This window comes from Anabrus simplex, chromosome 3 (genome assembly GCF_040414725.1).
Source record: "Anabrus simplex isolate iqAnaSimp1 chromosome 3, ASM4041472v1, whole genome shotgun sequence".
Taxonomy (NCBI): domain Eukaryota; kingdom Metazoa; phylum Arthropoda; class Insecta; order Orthoptera; family Tettigoniidae; genus Anabrus; species Anabrus simplex.
The window spans coordinates 94,780,731-94,803,394 of record NC_090267.1 but is presented as its reverse complement, the minus strand read 5'-3'; the positions used below and the strand labels follow the sequence as shown (position 1 = coordinate 94,803,394).

The window sequence follows — 22,664 nt, the reverse complement described above, 5'->3', positions numbered from 1 at the left end:
ACCGTCCAGGAATGCAGGTAAGGCCACCTTTACGAGGTACTGGGCATTGTCCCCAGTTGTATCCCCCGACCCAGAGTCTGTAGCTCCACGACACTGCACTTGAGGCGGTAGAGGTGGGGTCCCTCGCTGAGTCCGACTGAAGAACCGACCCTGGAGGCTAAGCAGATAAATAAGACGAAGAAGGAGAAGAAGAAGGAGAAGAAGGAATAGCACAAAATTCTGTGAGGATCTCCCAGGGCGAGCACGCTCAGAATGATGAAATCGCCTCCCATTCAAGTGGCAAAGGAACATGCCTAATAATAGAAAGACAGCTTTGAATCTTACTAATAAAACACCCTATATCGTGCCCGGCTAGCTCAGTCGGTAGAGCATGAGACTCTTAATCTCAGGGTCGTGGGTTCGAGCCCCACGTTGGGCGTCTGTTTTACGTCATTGGTAAATATTAAATAACACGTTGTTCAAACATGATCCTGAAGTGAAGTCTGTACCACCGGCTTCAAATATGGTGCCTTCACCACCTGACTCAGTTTTATTGGGTACCATATTGTGACGGCGGAAGAATGGAAGAGGCAGTCATTGTTGTTTTAAGGATATTTCTCTCTTTCTTAGTCTATTTACCGTGTTGGTCGGGCCTCTTAGGCTCCTACAACGTGACGCCATCTCTCAGGTCAGGAGATGTGTGGTGATTTGTGGTGCAACGAAGGACGAAGAAGTTATCGAGCGTGGTATTTGCCTGGATGTGAGAATGCGAAACGACGCAAAACCATTCTCTTCACGGCCTACGGTGAGGTTTGAACACAGCCGCCTCCAAAATGCAGAGTTAAACCATAGCGATGTCCTGTGTTACTCTTCGTGCGTTCTGGTGGCATTCGAGCTTGCCATAATTGACGGAAAGAGATGCACACAACATTCAGTTGTGGTGTAATTAACCGGAGAATTTATTGAAGTACGCCTCTGTGGTGTAGTGGTTAATGTGATTAGCTGCAATCCCCGGAGGCCCAGTTTCGATTCTCGGCTCTGCCTCGAAATTTGAAAAGTGGTACGAGGGCTGGAACGGGGTCCACTCAGCCTCGGGAAGTCAATTGAGTTTAGGTGGTTTCGATTCTTACCTCATCCATCCTGGAAGTGATTTTCCGTGGTTTCCCACTTCTCTTCCAGGCAGATGCCGGGATTGTACCTCATTTACGGCTACGGCCGCTTCCTTCCCTCTTCCTTGTCTAATCCTTGCTATTTTCCCATCCGCCCGCAAGGCCACCGTTCAGCATAGCAGGTAAGGCCACCTGGACGAGGTACTGGTCATCCTCCCCAGTTGTATCCCCCGACCCAGAGTCTGTAGCTCCAGGACACTGCACTTGAGGCGGTAGAGGCGGGATCCTTCGCTGAGTCCGAGGGAATAACCGACAATGGAGGCTAAACAGATAATTAAAACGAAGAAGAGGAAGAAGAAGAAGGAATAGCACAATATTCTGTAAGGATCTCCCAGGGCGAGCACGCTCAGAATGATGAAATCGCCTCCCATTCAAGTGGCAAAGGAACATGCCTAATAATAGAAAGACAGCTTTGAATCTTACTAATAAAACACCCGATATCGTGCCCGGCTAGCTCAGTCGGTAGAGCATGAGACTCTTAATCTCAGGGTCGTGGGTTCGAGCCCCACGTTGGGCGTCTTTTTTACGTCATTGGTAAATATTAAATAACACGTTGTTCAAACATGATCGTGCAGTGAAGTCTGTACCACCGGCTTCAAGTATGGTGCCTTCACCACCAGTCTCAGTTTTATTGGGTACCATATTGTGACGGCGGAAGAATTGAAGAGGTAGTCGTTGTTGTTTTAAGGATATTTCTCTCTTTCTTAGTCTATTTACTGTGTTGGTCGGACCTCTTAGACTCCTACAACGTGACGCCATCTCTCAGGTCAGGAGATTTGTGGTGATTTGTGGTGCTACGAAGGACGAAGAAGTTATCGAGCGTGGTATTTGCCTGGATGTGAGAATGCGAAACGACGCAAAACCATTCTCTTCACGGCCTATGGTGTGGTTTGAACACAGCCGCCTCCAAAATGCAGAGTTAAACCATAGCGATGTGCTGTGTTACTCTTCGTGCGTTCTGGTGGCATTCGAGTTTGCCATAATTGACTGAAAGAGATGCACATAACATTCAGTTGTGGTGTAATTAACCGGAGAATTTATTAAAGTACGCCTCTGTGGTGTAGTGTTTAATGTGATTAGCTGCAATCCCCGGAGGCCCAGTTTCGATTCTCAGCTCTGCCTCGAAATTTGAAAAGTGGTACGAGGGCTGGAACGGGGTCCACTCAGCCTCGGGAAGTCAATTGAGTTTAGGTGGGTTCGATTCTTACCTCATCCATCCTCGAAGTGATTTTCCGTGGTTTCCCACTTCTCTTCCAGGCATATGCCGGGATTGTACCTCATTTACGGCTACGGCCGCTTCCTTCCCTCTACCCTGTCTAATCCTTGCTATTTTCCCATCCGCCCGCAAGGCCACCGTTCAGCATAGCAGGTAAGGCCACCTGGACGAGGTACTGGTCATCCTCCCCAGTTGTATTCCCCCACCCATAGTCTGTAGCTCCAGGACACTGCACTTGAGGCGGTAGTGGCGGGATCCTTCGCTGAGTCCGAGGGAATAACCGACCCTGGAGGCTAAACAGATAATTAAAACGATGAAGATGAAGAAGAAGAAGAAGGAATAGCACAATATTCTGTAAGGATCTCCCAGGGCGAGCACGCTCAGAATGATGAAATCGCCTCCCATTCAAGTGGCAAAGGAACATGCCTAATAATAGAAAGACAGCTTTGAATCTTACTAATAAAACACCCCATATCGTGCCCGGCTAGCTCAGTCGGTAGAGCATGAGACTCTTAATCTCAGGGTCGTGGGTTCGAGCCCCACGTTGGGCGTCTGTTTTACGTCATTGGTAAATATTAAATAACACGTTGTTCAAACATGATCCTGAAGTGAAGTCTGTACCACCGGCTTCAAATATGGTGCCTTCACCACCTGACTCAGTTTCATTGGGTACCATATTGTGACGGCGAAAACATGGAAGAGGTAGTCATTGTTGTTTTAAGGATATTTCTCTCTTTCTTAGTCTATTTACCGTGTTGGTCGGGCCTCTTAGACTCCTACAACGTGACGCCATCTCTCAGGTCAGGAGATGTGTGGTGATTTGTGGTGCAACGAAGGACGAAGAAGTTATCGAGCGTGGTATTTGCCTGGATATGAGAATGCGAAACGACGCAAAACCATTCTCTTCACGGCCTACGCCGGGGTTTGAACACAGCCGCCTCCAGAATGCAGAGTTAAACCATAGCGATGTGCTGTGTTACTCTTCGTGCGTTCTGGTGGCATACGAGCTTGGCATAATTGACGGAAAGAGATGCACACAACATTCAGTTGTGGTGTAATTAACCGGAGAATTTATTAACGTACGCCTCTGTGGTGCAGTATTTAGTGTGATTAGCTGCAATCCCTGGAGGCCCGGGTTTGATTCCCGGCTCTGCCTCGAAATTGGAAAAGTGGTACGAGGGCTGGAACGGGGTCCACTCAGCCTCGGAAAGTCAATTGAGTTTAGGTGGGTTCAATTCTCACTTCATCCGTCCTGGAAGTGGTTTTCCGTGGTTTCCCACTCTCCTCAAGACAAATGCCGGGATGGTACCTAATTTGAGGCTTGCAATCTTCCCATCCCTTCGCAAGGCCACCGTTCAGCATAGCAGGTAAGGCCACCTGGACGAGGTACTGGTCATCCTCCCCAGTTGTATCCCCCGACCCAGAGTCTATAGCTCCAGGACACTGCACTTGAGGCGGTAGAGGCGGGATCCTTCGCTGAGTCCGAGGGAATAACCGACCCTGGAGGCTAAACAGATAATTAAGACGAAGAAGAGGAAGCAGAAGAAGAAGGAATAGCTCAATATTCAGTAAGGATCTCCCAGGGCGAGCACGCTCAGAATGATGAAATCGCCTCCCATTCAAGTGGCAAAGGAACATGCCGAATAATAGAAAGACAGCTTTGAATCTTACTAATAAAACACCCCATATCGTGCCCGGCTAGCTCAGTCGGTAGAGCATGACGCTCTTAATCTCAGGGTCGTGGGTTCGAGCCCCACGTTGGGCGTCTGTTTTACGTCATTGGTAAATATTAAATAACACGTTGTTCAAACATGATCCTGAAGTGAAGTCTGTACCACCGGCTTCAAATATGGTGCCTTCACTACCTGACTCACTTTTATTGGGTACCATATTGTGACACCGGAAGAATGGAAGAGGTAGTCATTGTTGTTTTAAGGATATTTCTCTCTTTCTTAGTCTATTTACTGTGTTGGTCGGGCCTCTTATACTCCTACAACGTGACGCCATCTCTCAGGTCAGGTGATGTGTGGTGATTTGTGGTGCAACGAAGGACGAAGATGTTATCGAGCGCGGTATTTGCCTGGATGTGAGAATGCGAAACGACGCAAAACCATTCTTTTCGCGGCCTACGGTGGGGTTTGATCACACCCGCCTCCAGAATGCAGAGTTAAACCATACCGATGTGCTGTGTTACTCTTCGTGCGTTCTGGTGGCATTCGAGCTTGCCATAATTGACGGAAAGAGATGCACACAACATTCAGTTGTGGTGTAATTAACCGGAGAATTTATTAAAGTACGCCTCTGTGGTGTAGTGGTTAGTGTGATTGGCTTCAATCTCCGGAGGCCCGGCTTCGATTCTCGGCTCTGCCTCGAAATTTGAAAAGAGGTACGAGGGCTGGAACGGGGTCCACTCAGCCTCGGGAAGTCAATTGAGTTTAGGTGGGATCGATTCTTACCTCATCCATCCTGGAAGTGATTTTCCGATGTATCCCACATCTCTTCCAGGCAGATGCCGGGATGGTACCTCATTTACGGCCACGGCCGCTTCTTTCCCTCTTCCTTGCCTAATCCTTGCAATTTTCCCATCCCCCGCAAGGCCACCGTTCAGCATAGCAGGTAAGGCCACCTGGACGAGGTACTGGTCATCTTCCCCACTTGTATCTCACGTCCCAGAGTCTGTAGCTCCAGGACACTGCACTTGAGGCGGTAGAGGCGGGATCCCTGGCTGAGTCCGAGGGAATACCGACCCTGGAGGCTAAACAGGTAATTAAAACGAAGAAGGAGAAGAAGAAGAAGAAGGAATAGCATAATATTCTGTAAGGATCTCCCAGGGCGAGCACGCTCAGAATGATGAAATCGCCTCCCATTCAGTGGCAGAGGAACATGCCTAATAATAGAAAGACAGCTTTGAATCTTACTGATAAAACAGTGCATGTCGTGCCCGGCTAGCTCAGTCGGTTGAGCATGAGACTCTTAATCTCAGGGTCGTGGGTTCGAGCCCCACGTTGGGCGTCTGTTTTACGTCATTGGTAAATATTAAATAACACGTTGTTCAAACATGATCCTGAAGTGAAGTCTGTACCACCGGCTTCAAGTATGGTGTCTTCACCACCAGTGTCAGTTTTATTGGGTACCATATTGTGACGGCGGAAGAATGGAAGAGGTAGTCATTGTTGTTTTAAGGATATTTCTCTCTTTCTTAGTCTATTTACCGTGTTGGTCCGGCTTCTTAAGCTCCTACAACATGACGCCATCTCTCAGGTCAGGAGATGTGTGGTGATTTGTGGTGCAACGAAGGACGAAGAAGTTATCGAGCGTGGTATTTGCCTGGATGTGAGAATGCGAAACGACGCAAAACCATTCTCTTCACGGCCTACGGTGGGGTTTGATCACACCCGCCTCCAGAATGCAGAGTTAAACCATAGCGATGTGCTGTGTTACTCTTCGTGCGTTCTGGTGGCATTCGAGCTTGCCATAATTGACGGAAAGAGATGCACACAACATTCAGTTGTGGTGTAATTAACCGGAGAATTTATTAACGTACGCCTCTGTGGTGCAGTATTTAGTGTGATTAGCTGCAATCCCTGGAGGCCCGGGTTTGATTCCCGGCTCTGCCTCGAAATTGGAAAAGTGGTACGGGGGCTGGAACGGGGTCCACTCAGCCTCGGGAAGTCAATTGAGTTTGGGTGGGTTCAATTCTCACTTCATCCATCCTGGAAGTGGTTTTCCGTGGTTTCCCACTCTCCTCCAGGCAAATGCCGGGATGGTACCTAACTTAAGGTTGCAATCTTCCCATCCCCACGCAAGGCCACCGTTCAGCATAGCAGGTAAGGGCACGTGGACAAGGTACTGGTCATCCTCCCCAGTTGTATCCCCCGACCCAGAGTCTGTAGCTCCAGGACACTGCACTTGAGGCGGTAGAGGTGGGGTCCCTCGCTGAGTCCGAGGGAAAAACCGACCCTGGAGGCTAAACAGGTAATTATAACGAAGAAGGAGGAGAAGAAGAAGAAGAAGGAATAGCACAATATTCTGTAAGGATCTCCCAGGGCGAGCACGCTCGGTATGATGAAATCGCCTCCCATTCAAGTGGCAGAGGAAGATGCCTAATAATAGAAAGACAGCTTTGAATCTTACTGATAAAACACCCCATATCGTGCACGGCTAGCTCAGTCGGTAGAGCATGAGACTCTTAATCTCAGGGTCGTGGGTTCGAGCCCCACGTTGGGCGTCTGTTTTACGTCATTGGTAAATATTAAATAACACGTTGTTCAAACATGATCCTGAAGTGAAGTCTGTACCACCGGCTTCAAGTATGGTGTCTTCACCACCAGTGTCAGTTTTATTGAACCATATTGTGACGGCGGAAGAATGGAAGAGGTAGTCATTGTTGTTTTAAGGATATTTCTCTCTTTCTTAGTCTATTTACCGTGTTGGTCCGGCTTCTTAAGCTCCTACAACATGACGCCATCTCTCAGGTCAGGAGATGTGTGTTGATTTGTGGTGCAACGAAGGACGAAGAAGTTATCGAGCGTGGTATTTGCCTGGATGTGAGAATGCGAAACGACGCAAAACCATTCTCTTCACGGCCTACGGTGGGGTTTGATCACACCCGCCTCCAGAATGCAGAGTTAAACCGTAGCGATGTGCTGTGTTACTCTTCGTGCGTTCTGGTGGCATTCGAGCTTGCCATAATTGACGGAAAGAGATGCACACAACATTCAGTTGTGGTGTAATTAACCGGAGAATTTATTAACGTACGCCTCTGTGGTGCAGTATTTAGTGTGATTAGCTGCAATCCCTGGAGGCCCGGGTTTGATTCCCGGCTCTGCCTCGAAATTGGAAAAGTGGTACGGGGGCTGGAACGGGGTCCACTCAGCCTCGGGAAGTCAATTGAGTTTGGGTGGGTTCAATTCTCGCTTCATTCATCCTGGAAGTGGTTTTCCGTGGTTTCCCACTCTCCTCCAGGCAAATGGCGGGATGGTACCTAACTTAAGGTTGCAATCTTCCCATCCCCACGCAAGGCCACCGTTCAGCATAGCAGGTAAGGGCACGTGGACAAGGTACTGGTCATCCTCCCCAGTTGTATCCCCCTACCCAGAGTCTGTAGCTCCAGGACACTGCACTTGAGGCGGTAGAGGTGGGGTCCCTCGCTGAGTCCGAGGGAAAAACCGACCCTGGAGGCTAAACAGGTAATTAAAACGAAGAAGGAGAAGAAGAAGAAGAAGAAGAAGAAGGAATAGCACAATATTCTGTAAGGATCTCCAAGGGCGAGCACGCTCGGTATGATGAAATCGCCTCCCATTCAAGTGGCAGAGGAAGATGCCTAATAATTGAAAGACAGCTTTGAATCTTACTGATAGAACAATGCCTGTCGTGCCCGGCTAGCGCAGTCGGTAGAGCATGAGACTCTTAATCTCAGGGTCGTGGGTCCGAGCCCCACGTTGGGCGTCTGTTTTACGTCATTGGTAAATATTAAATAACACGTTGTTCAAACATGATCCTGAAGTGAAGTCTGTACCCCCTGCTTCAAATATGGTGCCTTCACCACCTGACTCAGTTTTATTGGGTACCATATTGTGACGGCGGAAGAACGGAAGAAGTAGTCATAGTTGTTTTAAGGATATTTCTCTCTTTCTTAGTCTATTTGCCGTGTTGGTCCGGCTTCTTAAGCTCCTACAACATGACGCCATCTCTCAGGTCAGGAGATGTGTGGTGATTTGTGGTGCAACGAAGGACGAAGAAGTTATCGAGCGTGGTATTTGCCTGGATGTGAGAATGCGAAACGGCGCAAAACCATTCTCTTCACGGCCTACGGTGGGGTTTGAACACACCCGCCTCCAGAATGCAGAGTTAAACCATAGCGATGTGCTGTGTTACTCTTCGTGCGTTCTGGTGGCATTCGAGCTTGCCATAGTTGACGGAAAGAGATGCACACAACATTCAGTTGTGGTGTAATTAACCGGAGAATTTATTAAAGTACGCCTCTGTGGTGTAGTGGTTAGTGTGATTAGCTGCAATCCCCGGAGGCCCGGGTTCGATTCTCGGCTCTGCCTCGAAATTTGAAAAGTGGTACGAGGGTTGGAACGGGGTCCACTCAGCCTCGGGAAGTCAATTGAGTTTGGGTGGGTTCAATTCTCACTTCATCCATCCTGGAAGTGGTTTTCCGTGGTTTCCCACTCTCCTCCAGGCAAATGCCGGGATGGTACCTCATTTACGGCCACGGCCGCTTCCTTTCCTCTTCCTTGTCTAATCCTTGCAATTTTCCCATCCCCCCGCAAGGCCACCGTTCAGCATAGCAGGTAAGGCCCCCTGAACGAGGTACTGGTCATCCTCCCCAGTTGTATCCCCCGACCCAGTGACTGTAGCTCCAGGACACTGCACTTGAGGCGGTAGAGGCGTGATCCTTCGGTGTGTCCGAGGGAAAAACCGACCCTGGAGGCTAAACAGACAATTAAGACGAAGAAGAAGAAGAAGAAGAAAAGAAGAAGAAGAAGAAGAAGAAGAAGGAATAGCACAATATTCTGTAAGGATCTCCCAGCGCGAGCACGCTCAGAATGATGAAATCTGCTCCCATTCAAGTGGCAAAGGAACATGCCTAATAATAGAAAGACAGCTTTGAATCATACTGATAAAACAACGCATATCGTCCCCGGCTAGCCCCGTCGGTAGGGCATGAGACTCTTAATCTCAGGGTCGTGGGTTCGAGCCCCACGCTGGGCGTCTGTTTTACGTCATTGGTAAATATTAAATAACACATTGTTCAAACATGATCCTGAAGTGAAGTCTGTACCACCGGCTTCAAATATGGTGCCTTCACCACCTGACTCAGTTTCATTGGGTACCATATTGTGACGGCGGAAAAATGGAAGAGGTAGTCATTGTTGTTTTAAGGATATTTCTCTCTTTCTTAGTCTATTTACCGTGTTGGTCGGGCCTCTTAGACTCCTACAACGTGACGCCATCTCTCAGGTCAGGAGATGTGTGGTGATTTGTGGTGCAACGAAGGACGAAGAAGTTATCGAGCGTGGTATTTGCCTGGATATGAGAATGCGAAACGACGCAAAACCATTCTCTTCACGGCCTACGGCGGGGTTTGAACACAGCCGCCTCCAGAATGCAGAGTTAAACCATAGCGATGTGCTGTGTTACTCTTCGTGCGTTCTGGTGGCATACGAGCTTGGCATAATTCACGGAAAGAGATGCACACAACATTCAGTTGTGGTGTAATTAACCGGAGAATTTATTAACGTACGCCTCTGTGGTGCAGTATTTAGTGTGATTAGCTGCAATCCCTGGAGGCCCGGGTTTGATTCCCGGCTCTGCCTCGAAATTGGAAAAGTGGTACGAGGGCTGGAACGGGGTCCACTCAGCCTCGGAAAGTCAATTGAGTTTAGGTGGGTTCAATTCTCACTTCATCCGTCCTGGAAGTGGTTTTCCGTGGTTTCCCACTCTCCTCCAGACAAATGCCGGGATGGTATCTAATTTAAGCCTTGCAATCTTCCTATCCCCACGCAAGGCCACCGTCCAGGAAAGCAGGTAAGGCCACCTTTACGAGGTACTGGTCATTGTCCCCAGTTGTATCCCCCGACCCAGAGTCTGTAGTTCCAGGACACTACACTTGAGGCGGTAGAGGTGGGGTCCCTCGCTGAGTCCGACAGAAGAACCGACCCTGGAGGCTAAGCAGATAAATAAGACGAAGAAAGAGAAGAAGAAGGAGAAGGAATAGCACAAAATTCTGTGAGGATATCCCAGGGCGAGCACGCTCAGAATGATGAAATCGCCTCCCATTCAAGTGGCAAAGGAACATGCCTAATAATAGAAAGACAGCTTTGAATCTTACTAATAAAACACCCCAAAACGTGCCCGGCTAGCTCAGTCGGTAGAGCATGACGCTCTTAATCTCAGGGTCGTGGGTTCGAGCTCCACGTTGGGCGTCTGTTTTACGTCATTGGTAAATATTAAATAACACGTTGTTCAAGCATGATCCTGAAGTGAAGTCTGTACCACCGGCTTCAAATATGGTGCCTTCAATACCTGACTCACCTTTATTGGGTACCATATTGTGACACCGGAAGAATGGAAGAGGTAGTCATTGTTGTTTTAAGGATATTTCTCTCTTTCTTAGCCTATTTACTGTGTTGGTCGGGCCTCTTATACTCCTACTACGTGACGCCATCTCTCAGGTCAGGTGATGTGTGGTGATTTGTGGTGCAACGAAGGACGAAGAAGTTATCGAGCGTGGTATTTGCCTGGATGTGAGAATGCGAAACGACGCAAAACCATTCTCTTCACAGCCTACGGTGGGGTTTGATCACACCCGCCTCCAGAATGCAGAGTTAAACCATACCGATGTGCTGTGTTACTCTTCGTGCGTTCTGGTGGCATTCGAGCTTGCCATAATTGACGGAAAGAGATGCACACAACATTCAGTTGTGGTGTAATTAACCGGAGAATTTATTAAAGTACGCCTCTGTGGTGTAGTGGTTAGTGTGATTAGCCGCAATCCCCGGAGGCCCGGGTTCGATTCTCGGCTCTGCCTCGAAATTTGAAAAGTGGTACGAGGGTTGGAACGGGGTCCACTCAGCCTCGGGAAGTCAATTGAGTTTGGGTGGGTTCAATTCTCACTTCATCCATCCTGGAAGTGGTTTTCCGTGGTTTCCCACTCTCCTCCAGGCAAATGCCGGGATGGTACCTCATTTACGGCCACGGCCGCTTCCTTCCCTCTTCCTTGTCTAATCCTTGCAATTTTCCCATCCCCCCGCAAGGCCACCGTTCAGCATAGCAGGTAAGGCCCCCTGAACGAGGTACTGGTCATCCTCCCCAGTTGTATCCCCCGACCCAGTGACTGTAGCTCCAGGACACTGCACTTGAGGCGGTAGAGGCGTGATCCTTCGGTGTGTCCGAGGGAAAAACCGACCCTGGAGGCTAAACAGACAATTAAGACGAAGAAGAAGAAGAAGAAGAAAAGAAGAAGAAGAAGAAGAAGAAGAAGAAGAAGGAATAGCACAATATTCTGTAAGGATCTCCCAGCGCGAGCACGCTCAGAATGATGAAATCTGCTCCCATTCAAGTGGCAAAGGAACATGCCTAATAATAGAAAGACAGCTTTGAATCATACTGATAAAACAACGCATATCGTCCCCGGCTAGCCCCGTCGGTAGGGCATGAGACTCTTAATCTCAGGGTCGTGGGTTCGAGCCCCACGCTGGGCGTCTGTTTTACGTCATTGGTAAATATTAAATAACACATTGTTCAAACATGATCCTGAAGTGAAGTCTGTACCACCGGCTTCAAATATGGTGCCTTCACCACCTGACTCAGTTTCATTGGGTACCATATTGTGACGGCGGAAAAATGGAAGAGGTAGTCATTGTTGTTTTAAGGATATTTCTCTCTTTCTTAGTCTATTTACCGTGTTGGTCGGGCCTCTTAGACTCCTACAACGTGACGCCATCTCTCAGGTCAGGAGATGTGTGGTGATTTGTGGTGCAACGAAGGACGAAGAAGTTATCGAGCGTGGTATTTGCCTGGATATGAGAATGCGAAACGACGCAAAACCATTCTCTTCACGGCCTACGGCGGGGTTTGAACACAGCCGCCTCCAGAATGCAGAGTTAAACCATAGCGATGTGCTGTGTTACTCTTCGTGCGTTCTGGTGGCATACGAGCTTGGCATAATTCACGGAAAGAGATGCACACAACATTCAGTTGTGGTGTAATTAACCGGAGAATTTATTAACGTACGCCTCTGTGGTGCAGTATTTAGTGTGATTAGCTGCAATCCCTGGAGGCCCGGGTTTGATTCCCGGCTCTGCCTCGAAATTGGAAAAGTGGTACGAGGGCTGGAACGGGGTCCACTCAGCCTCGGAGAGTCAATTGAGTTTAGGTGGGTTCAATTCTCACTTCATCCGTCCTGGAAGTGGTTTTCCGTGGTTTCCCACTCTCCTCCAGACAAATGCCGGGATGGTACCTAATTTAAGCCTTGCAATCTTCCTATCCCCACGCAAGGCCACCGTCCAGGAAAGCAGGTAAGGCCACCTTTACGAGGTACTGGTCATTGTCCCCAGTTGTATCCCCCGACCCAGAGTCTGTAGTTCCAGGACACTACACTTGAGGCGGTAGAGGTGGGGTCCCTCGCTGAGTCCGACAGAAGAACCGACCCTGGAGGCTAAGCAGATAAATAAGACGAAGAAAGAGAAGAAGAAGGAGAAGGAATAGCACAAAATTCTGTGAGGATATCCCAGGGCGAGCACGCTCAGAATGATGAAATCGCCTCCCATTCAAGTGGCAAAGGAACATGCCTAATAATAGAAAGACAGCTTTGAATCTTACTAATAAAACACCCCAAAACGTGCCCGGCTAGCTCAGTCGGTAGAGCATGACGCTCTTAATCTCAGGGTCGTGGGTTCGAGCTCCACGTTGGGCGTCTGTTTTACGTCATTGGTAAATATTAAATAACATGTTGTTCAAGCATGATCCTGAAGTGAAGTCTGTACCACCGGCTTCAAATATGGTGCCTTCAATACCTGACTCACCTTTATTGGGTACCATATTGTGACACCGGAAGAATGGAAGAGGTAGTCATTGTTGTTTTAAGGATATTTCTCTCTTTCTTAGCCTATTTACTGTGTTGGTCGGGCCTCTTATACTCCTACAACGTGACGCCATCTCTCAGGTCAGGTGATGTGTGGTGATTTGTGGTGCAACGAAGGACGAAGAAGTTATCGAGCGTGGTATTTGCCTGGATGTGAGAATGCGAAACGACGCAAAACCATTCTCTTCACAGCCTACGGTGGGGTTTGATCACACCCGCCTCCAGAATGCAGAGTTAAACCATACCGATGTGCTGTGTTACTCTTCGTGCGTTCTGGTGGCACTCGAGCTTGCCATAATTGACGGAAAGAGATGCACACAACATTCAGTTGTGGTGTAATTAACCGGAGAATTTATTAAAGTACGCCTCTGTGGTGTAGTGGTTAGTGTGATTGGCTTCAATCTCCAGAGGCCCGGCTTCGATTCTCGGCTCTGCCTCGAAATTTGAAAAGTGGTACGAGGGCTGGAACAGGGTCCACTCAGCCTCGGGAAGTCAATTGAGTTTAGGTGGGATCGATTCTTACCTCATCCATCCTGGAAGTGATTTTCCGTGGTATCCCACTTCTCTTCCAGGCAGATGCCGGGATGGTACCTCATTTACGGCCACGGCCGCTTCCTTCCCTCTTCCTTGCCTAATCCTTGCAATTTTCCCATCCCCCCGCAAGGCCACCGTTCAGCATAGAAGGTAAGGCCACCTGGACGAGGTACTGGTCACCTTCCCCACTTGTATCTCACGTCCCAGAGTCTGTAGCTCCAGGACACTGCACTTGAGGCGGTAGAGGCGGGATCCCTGGCTGAGTCCGAGGGAATACCGACCCTGGAGACTAAACAGGTAATTAAAACGAAGAAGGAGAAGAAGAAGAAGAAGGAATAGCTCAATATTCAGTAAGGATCTCCCAGGGCGAGCACGCTCAGAATGATGAAATCGCCTCCCATTCAAGTGGCAAAGGAACATGCCGAATAATAGAAAGACAGCTTTGAATCTTACTAATAAAACACCCCATATCGTGCCCGGCTAGCTCAGTCGGTAGAGCATGACGCTCTTAATCTCAGGGTCGTGGGTTCGAGCCCCACGTTGGGCGTCTGTTTTACGTCATTGGTAAATATTAAATAACACGTTGTTCAAACATGATCCTGAAGTGAAGTCTGTACCACCGGCTTCAAATATGGTGCCTTCACTACCTGACTCACTTTTATTGGGTACCATATTGTGACACCGGAAGAATGGAAGAGGTAGTCATTGTTGTTTTAAGGATATTTCTCTCTTTCTTAGTCTATTTACTGTGTTGGTCGGGCCTCTTATACTCCTACAACGTGACGCCATCTCTCAGGTCAGGTGATGTGTGGTGATTTGTGGTGCAACGAAGGACGAAGATGTTATCGAGCGCGGTATTTGCCTGGATGTGAGAATGCGAAACGACGCAAAACCATTCTTTTCGCGGCCTACGGTGGGGTTTGATCACACCCGCCTCCAGAATGCAGAGTTAAACCATACCGATGTGCTGTGTTACTCTTCGTGCGTTCTGGTGGCATTCGAGCTTGCCATAATTGACGGAAAGAGATGCACACAACATTCAGTTGTGGTGTAATTAACCGGAGAATTTATTAAAGTACGCCTCTGTGGTGTAGTGGTTAGTGTGATTGGCTTCAATCTCCGGAGGCCCGGCTTCGATTCTCGGCTCTGCCTCGAAATTTGAAAAGAGGTACGAGGGCTGGAACGGGGTCCACTCAGCCTCGGGAAGTCAATTGAGTTTAGGTGGGATCGATTCTTACCTCATCCATCCTGGAAGTGATTTTCCGATGTATCCCACATCTCTTCCAGGCAGATGCCGGGATGGTACCTCATTTACGGCCACGGCCGCTTCTTTCCCTCTTCCTTGCCTAATCCTTGCAATTTTCCCATCCCCCGCAAGGCCACCGTTCAGCATAGCAGGTAAGGCCACCTGGACGAGGTACTGGTCATCTTCCCCACTTGTATCTCACGTCCCAGAGTCTGTAGCTCCAGGACACTGCACTTGAGGCGGTAGAGGCGGGATCCCTGGCTGAGTCCGAGGGAATACCGACCCTGGAGGCTAAACAGGTAATTAAAACGAAGAAGGAGAAGAAGAAGAAGAAGGAATAGCATAATATTCTGTAAGGATCTCCCAGGGCGAGCACGCTCAGAATGATGAAATCGCCTCCCATTCAGTGGCAGAGGAACATGCCTAATAATAGAAAGACAGCTTTGAATCTTACTGATAAAACAGTGCATGTCGTGCCCGGCTAGCTCAGTCGGTTGAGCATGAGACTCTTAATCTCAGGGTCGTGGGTTCGAGCCCCACGTTGGGCGTCTGTTTTACGTCATTGGTAAATATTAAATAACACGTTGTTCAAACATGATCCTGAAGTGAAGTCTGTACCACCGGCTTCAAGTATGGTGTCTTCACCACCAGTGTCAGTTTTATTGGGTACCATATTGTGACGGCGGAAGAATGGAAGAGGTAGTCATTGTTGTTTTAAGGATATTTCTCTCTTTCTTAGTCTATTTACCGTGTTGGTCCGGCTTCTTAAGCTCCTACAACATGACGCCATCTCTCAGGTCAGGAGATGTGTGGTGATTTGTGGTGCAACGAAGGACGAAGAAGTTATCGAGCGTGGTATTTGCCTGGATGTGAGAATGCGAAACGGCGCAAAACCATTCTCTTCACGGCCTACGGTGGGGTTTGATCACACCCGCCTCCAGAATGCAGAGTTAAACCATAGCGATGTGCTGTGTTACTCTTCGTGCGTTCTGGTGGCATTCGAGCTTGCCATAATTGACGGAAAGAGATGCACACAACATTCAGTTGTGGTGTAATTAACCGGAGAATTTATTAACGTACGCCTCTGTGGTGCAGTATTTAGTGTGATTAGCTGCAATCCCTGGAGGCCCGGGTTCGATTCCCGGCTCTGCCTCGAAATTGGAAAAGTGGTACGGGGGCTGGAACGGGGTCCACTCAGCCTCGGGAAGTCAATTGAGTTTGGGTGGGTTCAATTATCACTTCACCCATCCTGGAAGTGGTTTTCCGTGGTTTCCCACTCTCCTCCAGACAAATGCCGGGATGGTACCTAATTTAAGGCTTGCAATCTTCCTATCCCCACGCAAGGCCACCGTCCAGAAGAGCAGGTAAGGCCACCTTTACGAGGTACTGGTCATTGTCCCCAGTTGTATCCCCCGACCCAGAGTCTGTAGCTCCAGGACACTGCACTTGAGGCGGTAGAGGTGGGGTCCCTCGCTGAGTCCGACTGAAGAACCGACACTGGAGGCTAAGCAGATAAATAAGACGAAGAAGGAGAAGAAGAAGGGGAAGAAGGAATAGCACAAAATTCTGTGAGGATCTCCCAGGGCGAGCACGCTCAGAATGATGAAATCGCCTCCCATTCAAGTGGCAAAACATGCCTAATAATAGAAAGACAGCTTTGAATCTTACTAATAAAACACCCTATATCGTGCCCGGCTAGCTCAGTCGGTAGAGCATGAGACTCTTAATCTCAGGGTCGTGGGTTCGAGCCCCACGTTGGGCGTCTGTTTTACGTCATTGGTAAATATTAAATAACACGTTGTTCAAACATGATCCTGAAGTGAAGTCTGTACCACCGGCTTCAAATATGGTGCCTTCACCACCTGACTCAGTTTCATTGGGTACCATATTGTGACGGCGGAAGAATGGAAGAGGTAGTCATTGTTGTTTTAAGGATATTTCTCTCTTTCTTAGTCTATTTACCGTGTTGGTCCGGCTTCTTAAGCTCCTACAACATGACGCCATCTCTCAGGTCAGGAGATGTGTGTTGATTTGTGGTGCAACGAAGGACGAAGAAGTTATCGAGCGTGGTATTTGCCTGGATGTGAGAATGCGAAACGACGCAAAACCATTCTCTTCACGGCCTACGGTGGGGTTTGATCACACCCGCCTCCAGAATGCAGAGTTAAACCGTAGCGATGTGCTGTGTTACTCTTCGTGCGTTCTGGTGGCATTCGAGCTTGCCATAATTGACGGAAAGAGATGCACACAACATTCAGTTGTGGTGTAATTAACCGGAGAATTTATTAACGTACGCCTCTGTGGTGCAGTATTTAGTGTGATTAGCTGCAATCCCTGGAGGCCCGGGTTTGATTCCCGGCTCTGCCTCGAAATTGGAAAAGTGGTACGAGGGCTGGAACGGGGTCCACTCAGCCTCGGAAAGTCAATTGAGTTTAGGTGGGTTCAATTCTCACTTCATCCGTCCTGGAAGTGGTTTTCCGTGGTTTCCCACTCTCCTCCAGACAAATGCCGGGATGGTACCTAATTTAAGCCTTGCAATCTTCCTATCCCCACGCAAGGCCACCGTCCAGGAAAGCAGGTAAGGCCACCTTTACGAGGTACTGGTCATTGTCCCCAGTTGTATCCCCCGACCCAGAGTCTGTAGTTCCAGGACACTACACTTGAGGCGGTAGAGGTGGGGTCCCTCGCTGAGTCCGACAGAAGAACCGACCCTGGAGGCTAAGCAGATAAATAAGACGAAGAAAGAGAAGAAGAAGGAGAAGGAATAGCACAAAATTCTGTGAGGATATCCCAGGGCGAGCACGCTCAGAATGATGAAATCGCCTCCCATTCAAGTGGCAAAGGAACATGCCTAATAATAGAAAGACAGCTTTGAATCTTACTAATAAAACACCCCAAAACGTGCCCGGCTAGCTCAGTCGGTAGAGCATGACGCTCTTAATCTCAGGGTCGTGGGTTCGAGCTCCACGTTGGGCGTCTGTTTTACGTCATTGGTAAATATTAAATAACACGTTGTTCAAGCATGATCCTGAAGTGAAGTCTGTACCACCGGCTTCAAATATGGTGCCTTCAATACCTGACTCACCTTTATTGGGTACCATATTGTGACACCGGAAGAATGGAAGAGGTAGTCATTGTTGTTTTAAGGATATTTCTCTCTTTCTTAGCCTATTTACTGTGTTGGTCCGGCTTCTTAAGCTCCTACAACATGACGCCATCTCTCAGGTCAGGAGATGTGTGGTGATTTGTGGTGCAACGAAGGACGAAGAAGTTATCGAGCGTGGTATTTGCCTGGATGTGAGAATGCGAAACGACGCAAAACCATTCTCTTCACAGCCTACGGTGGGGTTTGATCACACCCGCCTCCAGAATGCAGAGTTAAACCATACCGATGTGCTGTGTTACTCTTCGTGCGTTCTGGTGGCACTCGAGCTTGCCATAATTGACGGAAAGAGATGCACACAACATTCAGTTGTGGTGTAATTAACCGGAGAATTTATTAAAGTACGCCTCTGTGGTGTAGTGGTTAGTGTGATTGGCTTCAATCTCCAGAGGCCCGGCTTCGATTCTCGGCTCTGCCTCGAAATTTGAAAAGTGGTACGAGGGCTGGAACGGGGTCCACTCAGCCTCGGGAAGTCAATTGAGTTTAGGTGGGATCGATTCTTACCTCATCCATCCTGGAAGTGATTTTCCGTGGTATCCCACTTCTCTTCCAGGCAGATGCCGGGATGGTACCTCATTTACGGCCACGGCCGCTTCCTTCCCTCTTCCTTGCCTAATCCTTGCAATTTTCCCATCCCCCCGCAAGGCCACCGTTCAGCATAGAAGGTAAGGCCACCTGGACGAGGTACTGGTCACCTTCCCCACTTGTATCTCACGTCCCAGAGTCTGTAGCTCCAGGACACTGCACTTGAGGCGGTAGAGGCGGGATCCCTGGCTGAGTCCGAGGGAATACCGACCCTGGAGGCTAAACAGGTAATTAAAACGAAGAAGGAGAAGAAGAAGAAGAAGGAATAGCATAATATTCTGTAAGGATCTCCCAGGGCGAGCACGCTCAGAATGATGAAATCGCCTCCCATTCAAGTGGCAGAGGAACATGCCTAATAATAGAAAGACAGCTTTGAATCTTACTGATAAAACAGTGCATGTCGTGCCCGGCTAGCTCAGTCGGTAGAGCATGAGACTCTTAATCTCAGGGTCGTGGGTTCGAGCCCCACGTTGGGCGTCTGTTTTACGTCATTGGTAAATATTAAATAACACGTTGTTCAAACATGATCCTGAAGTGAAGTCTGTACCCCCTGCTTCAAATATGGTGCCTTCACCACCTGACTCAGTTTTATTGGGTACCATATTGTGACGGCGGAAGAATGGAAGAAGTAGTCATAGTTGTTTTAAGGATATTTCTCTCTTTCTTAGTCTATTTACCGTGTTGGTCGGGCCTCTTAGACTCCTACAACGTGACGCCATCTCTCAGGTCAGGAGATGTGTGGTGATTTGTGGTGCAACGAAGGACGAAGAAGTTATCGAGCGTGGTATTTGCCTGGATGTGAGAATGCGAAAGGACGCAAAACCATTCTCTTCACAGCCTACGGCGGGGTTTGAACACACCCGCCTCCAGAATGCAGAGTTAAACCATAGCGATGTGCTGTGTTACTCTTCGTGCGTTCTGGTGGCATTCGAGGTTGCCATAATTGACGGAAAGAAATGCACACAACATTCATTTGTAGTGTAATTAACCGGAGAATTTATTAAAGTACGCCTCTGTGGTGAAGTTGTTAGTGTGATTAGCTGCAATCCCCGGAAACCCGGGTTCGATTCTCGGCTCTTCCTCGAAATTTGAAAAGTGGTACGAGGACTGGAACGGGGTCCACTCAGCCTCGGGAAGTCAATTGAGTTTAGGTGGGTTCAATTCTCACTTCATCCATCCTCGAAGTGGTTTTCCGTGGTTTCCCACTCTCCTCCAGGCAAATGCCGGAATGGTACCTAACTTAAGGTTGCAATCTTCCCACCCCCCCGCCAGGCCACCGTTCAGCATAGCAGGTAAGGCCACCTGGACGAGGTACTGGTCATCCTCCCCAGCTGTATCCCCCGACCCAGAGACTGTAGCTCCAGGACACTGAACTTGAGGCGGTAGAGGCGGGATCCCTCGCTGAGTCCGAGGGAAAAACCGACCCTGGAGGCTAAACAGATAATTAAGACGAAGCAGAAGATGAAAAAGGAATAGCACAATATTCTGTAAGGATCTCCCAGGGCGAGTACGCTCAGAATGATGAAATCGCCTCCCATTAAAGATGCAAAGGAACATTCCTAATAATAGAAAGACAGCTTTGAATCTTACTGATAAAACGCTGCATATCGTGCCCGGCTAGCCCCGTCGGTAGGGCATGAGACTCTTAATCTCAGGGTCGTGGGTTCGAGCCCCACGCTGGGCGTCCGTTTTACGTCATTGGTAAATATTAAATAACACGTTGTTCAAACATGATCCTGAAGTGAAGTCTGTACCACCGGCTTCAAACATGGTGCCTTCACCACCTGACTCAGTTTCATTGGGTACCATATTGTGACGGCGGAAAAATGGAAGAGGTAGTCATTGTTGTTTTAAGGATATTTCTCTCTTTCTTAGTCTATTTACCGTGTTGGTCGGGCCTCTTAGGCTCCTACAACGTGACGCCATCTCTCAGGTCAGGAGATGTGTGGTGATTTGTGGTGCAACGAAGGACGAAGAAGTTATCGAGCGTGGTATTTGCCTGGATGTGAGAATGCGAAACGGCGCAAAACCATTCTCTTCACGGCCTACGGTGGGGTTTGAACACACCCGCCTCCAGACTGCAGAGTTAAACCATAGCGATGTGCTGTGTTACTCTTCGTGCGTTCTGGTGGCATTTGAGCTTGCCATTATTGACGGAAAGAGATGCACACAACATTCAGTTGTGGTGTAATTAACCGGAGAATTTATTAAAGTACGCCTCTGTGGTGTAGTGGTTAGTGTGATTAGCTGCAATCCCCGGAGGCCCGGGTTCGATTCTCGGCTCTGCCTCGAAATTTGAAAAGTGGTACGAGGGTTGGAACGGGGTCCACTCAGCCTCGGGAAGTCAATTGAGTTTGGGTGGGTTCAATTATCACTTCACCCATCCTGGAAGTGGTTTTCCGTGGTTTCCCACTCTCCTCCAGACAAATGCCGGGATGGTACCTAATTTAAGGCTTGCAATCTTCCTATCCCCACGCAAGGCCACCGTCCAGAAGAGCAGGTAAGGCCACCTTTACGAGGTACTGGTCATTGTCCCCAGTTGTATCCCCCGACGCAGAGTCTGTAGCTCCAGGACACTGCACTTGAGGCGGTAGAGGTGGGGTCCCTCGCTGAGTCCGACTGAAGAACCGACACTGGAGGCTAAGCAGATAAATAAGACGAAGAAGGAGAAGAAGAAGGAGAAGAAGGAATAGCACAAAATTCTGTGAGGATCTCCCAGGGCGAGCACGCTCAGAATGATGAAATCGCCTCCCATTCAAGTGGCAAAACATGCCTAATAATAGAAAGACAGCTTTGAATCTTACTAATAAAACACCCTATATCGTGCCCGGCTAGCTCAGTCGGTAGAGCATGAGACTCTTAATCTCAGGGTCGTGGGTTCGAGCCCCACGTTGGGCGTCTGTTTTACGTCATTGGTAAATATTAAATAACACGTTGTTCAAACATGATCCTGAAGTGAAGTCTGTACCACCGGCTTCAAATATGGTGCCTTCACCACCTGACTCAGTTTTATTGGGTACCATATTGTGACGGCGGAAGAATGGAAGAGGCAGTCATTGTTGTTTTAAGGATATTTCTCTCTTTCTTAGTCTATTTACCGTGTTGGTCGGGCCTCTTAGGCTCCTACAACGTGACGCCATCTCTCAGGTCAGGAGATGTGTGGTGATTTGTGGTGCAACGAAGGACGTAGAAGTTATCGATTGTGGTATTTGCCTGGATGTGAGAATGCGAAACGACGCAAAACCATTCTCTTCACGGCCTACGGTGAGGTTTGAACACAGCCGCCTCCAAAATGCAGAGTTAAACCATAGCGATGTCCTGTGTTACTCTTCGTGCGTTCTGGTGGCATTCGAGCTTGCCATAATTGACGGAAAGAGATGCACACAACATTCAGTTGTGGTGTAATTAACCGGAGAATTTATTGAAGTACGCCTCTGTGGTGTAGTGGTTAATGTGATTAGCTGCAATCCCCGGAGGCCCAGTTTCGATTCTCGGCTCTGCCTCGAAATTTGAAAAGTGGTACGAGGGCTGGAACGGGGTCCACTCAGCCTCGGGAAGTCAATTGAGTTTAGGTGGGTTCGATTCTTACCTCATCCATCCTGGAAGTGATTTTCCGTGGTTTCCCACTTCTCTTCCAGGCAGATGCCGGGATTGTACCTCATTTACGGCTACGGCCGCTTCCTTCCCTCTTCCTTGTCTAATCCTTGCTATTTTCCCATCCGCCCGCAAGGCCACCGTTCAGCATAGCAGGTAAGGCCACCTGGACGAGGTACTGGTCATCCTCCCCAGTTGTATTCCCCCACCCATAGTCTGTAGCTCCAGGACACTGCACTTGAGGCGGTAGTGGCGGGATCCTTCGCTGAGTCCGAGGGAATAACCGACCCTGGAGGCTAAACAGATAATTAAAACGATGAAGATGAAGAAGAAGAAGAAGGAATAGCACAATATTCTGTAAGGATCTCCCAGGGCGAGCACGCTCAGAATGATGAAATCGCCTCCCATTCAAGTGGCAAAGGAACATGCCTAATAATAGAAAGACAGCTTTGAATCTTACTAATAAAACACCCCATATCGTGCCCGGCTAGCTCAGTCGGTAGAGCATGAGACTCTTAATCTCAGGGTCGTGGGTTCGAGCCCCACGTTGGGCGTCTGTTTTACGTCATTGGTAAATATTAAAT

The 22,664-nt window shown here is 48.7% G+C and overlaps 11 non-coding genes across 11 annotated transcripts; all 11 read left to right on the top strand.

The window, feature by feature from the left end:
• Positions 1-345: 345 nt before the first annotated feature.
• Positions 346-418, top strand: TRNAK-CUU (transfer RNA lysine (anticodon CUU)). The gene has a single exon. It is a non-coding gene; the product is annotated as a tRNA-Lys (tRNA).
• Positions 419-1,592: 1,174 nt separating this feature from the next.
• On the top strand, positions 1,593-1,665 carry TRNAK-CUU (transfer RNA lysine (anticodon CUU)). The gene has a single exon. It is a non-coding gene; the product is annotated as a tRNA-Lys (tRNA).
• Positions 1,666-2,842: 1,177 nt separating this feature from the next.
• On the top strand, positions 2,843-2,915 carry TRNAK-CUU (transfer RNA lysine (anticodon CUU)). Its single transcript has one exon. It is a non-coding gene; the product is annotated as a tRNA-Lys (tRNA).
• Positions 2,916-5,303: 2,388 nt separating this feature from the next.
• TRNAK-CUU (transfer RNA lysine (anticodon CUU)) lies at positions 5,304-5,376 on the top strand. Its single transcript has one exon. It is a non-coding gene; the product is annotated as a tRNA-Lys (tRNA).
• Positions 5,377-6,519: 1,143 nt separating this feature from the next.
• On the top strand, positions 6,520-6,592 carry TRNAK-CUU (transfer RNA lysine (anticodon CUU)). Its single transcript has one exon. It is a non-coding gene; the product is annotated as a tRNA-Lys (tRNA).
• Positions 6,593-15,213: 8,621 nt separating this feature from the next.
• TRNAK-CUU (transfer RNA lysine (anticodon CUU)) lies at positions 15,214-15,286 on the top strand. The gene has a single exon. It is a non-coding gene; the product is annotated as a tRNA-Lys (tRNA).
• Positions 15,287-16,427: 1,141 nt separating this feature from the next.
• On the top strand, positions 16,428-16,500 carry TRNAK-CUU (transfer RNA lysine (anticodon CUU)). The gene has a single exon. It is a non-coding gene; the product is annotated as a tRNA-Lys (tRNA).
• Positions 16,501-18,890: 2,390 nt separating this feature from the next.
• On the top strand, positions 18,891-18,963 carry TRNAK-CUU (transfer RNA lysine (anticodon CUU)). Its single transcript has one exon. It is a non-coding gene; the product is annotated as a tRNA-Lys (tRNA).
• A 1,134-nt stretch (positions 18,964-20,097) lies between these two features.
• TRNAK-CUU (transfer RNA lysine (anticodon CUU)) lies at positions 20,098-20,170 on the top strand. The gene has a single exon. It is a non-coding gene; the product is annotated as a tRNA-Lys (tRNA).
• Positions 20,171-21,311: 1,141 nt separating this feature from the next.
• On the top strand, positions 21,312-21,384 carry TRNAK-CUU (transfer RNA lysine (anticodon CUU)). Its single transcript has one exon. It is a non-coding gene; the product is annotated as a tRNA-Lys (tRNA).
• A 1,177-nt stretch (positions 21,385-22,561) lies between these two features.
• On the top strand, positions 22,562-22,634 carry TRNAK-CUU (transfer RNA lysine (anticodon CUU)). Its single transcript has one exon. It is a non-coding gene; the product is annotated as a tRNA-Lys (tRNA).
• The last annotated feature ends 30 nt before the right edge of the window (positions 22,635-22,664 follow it).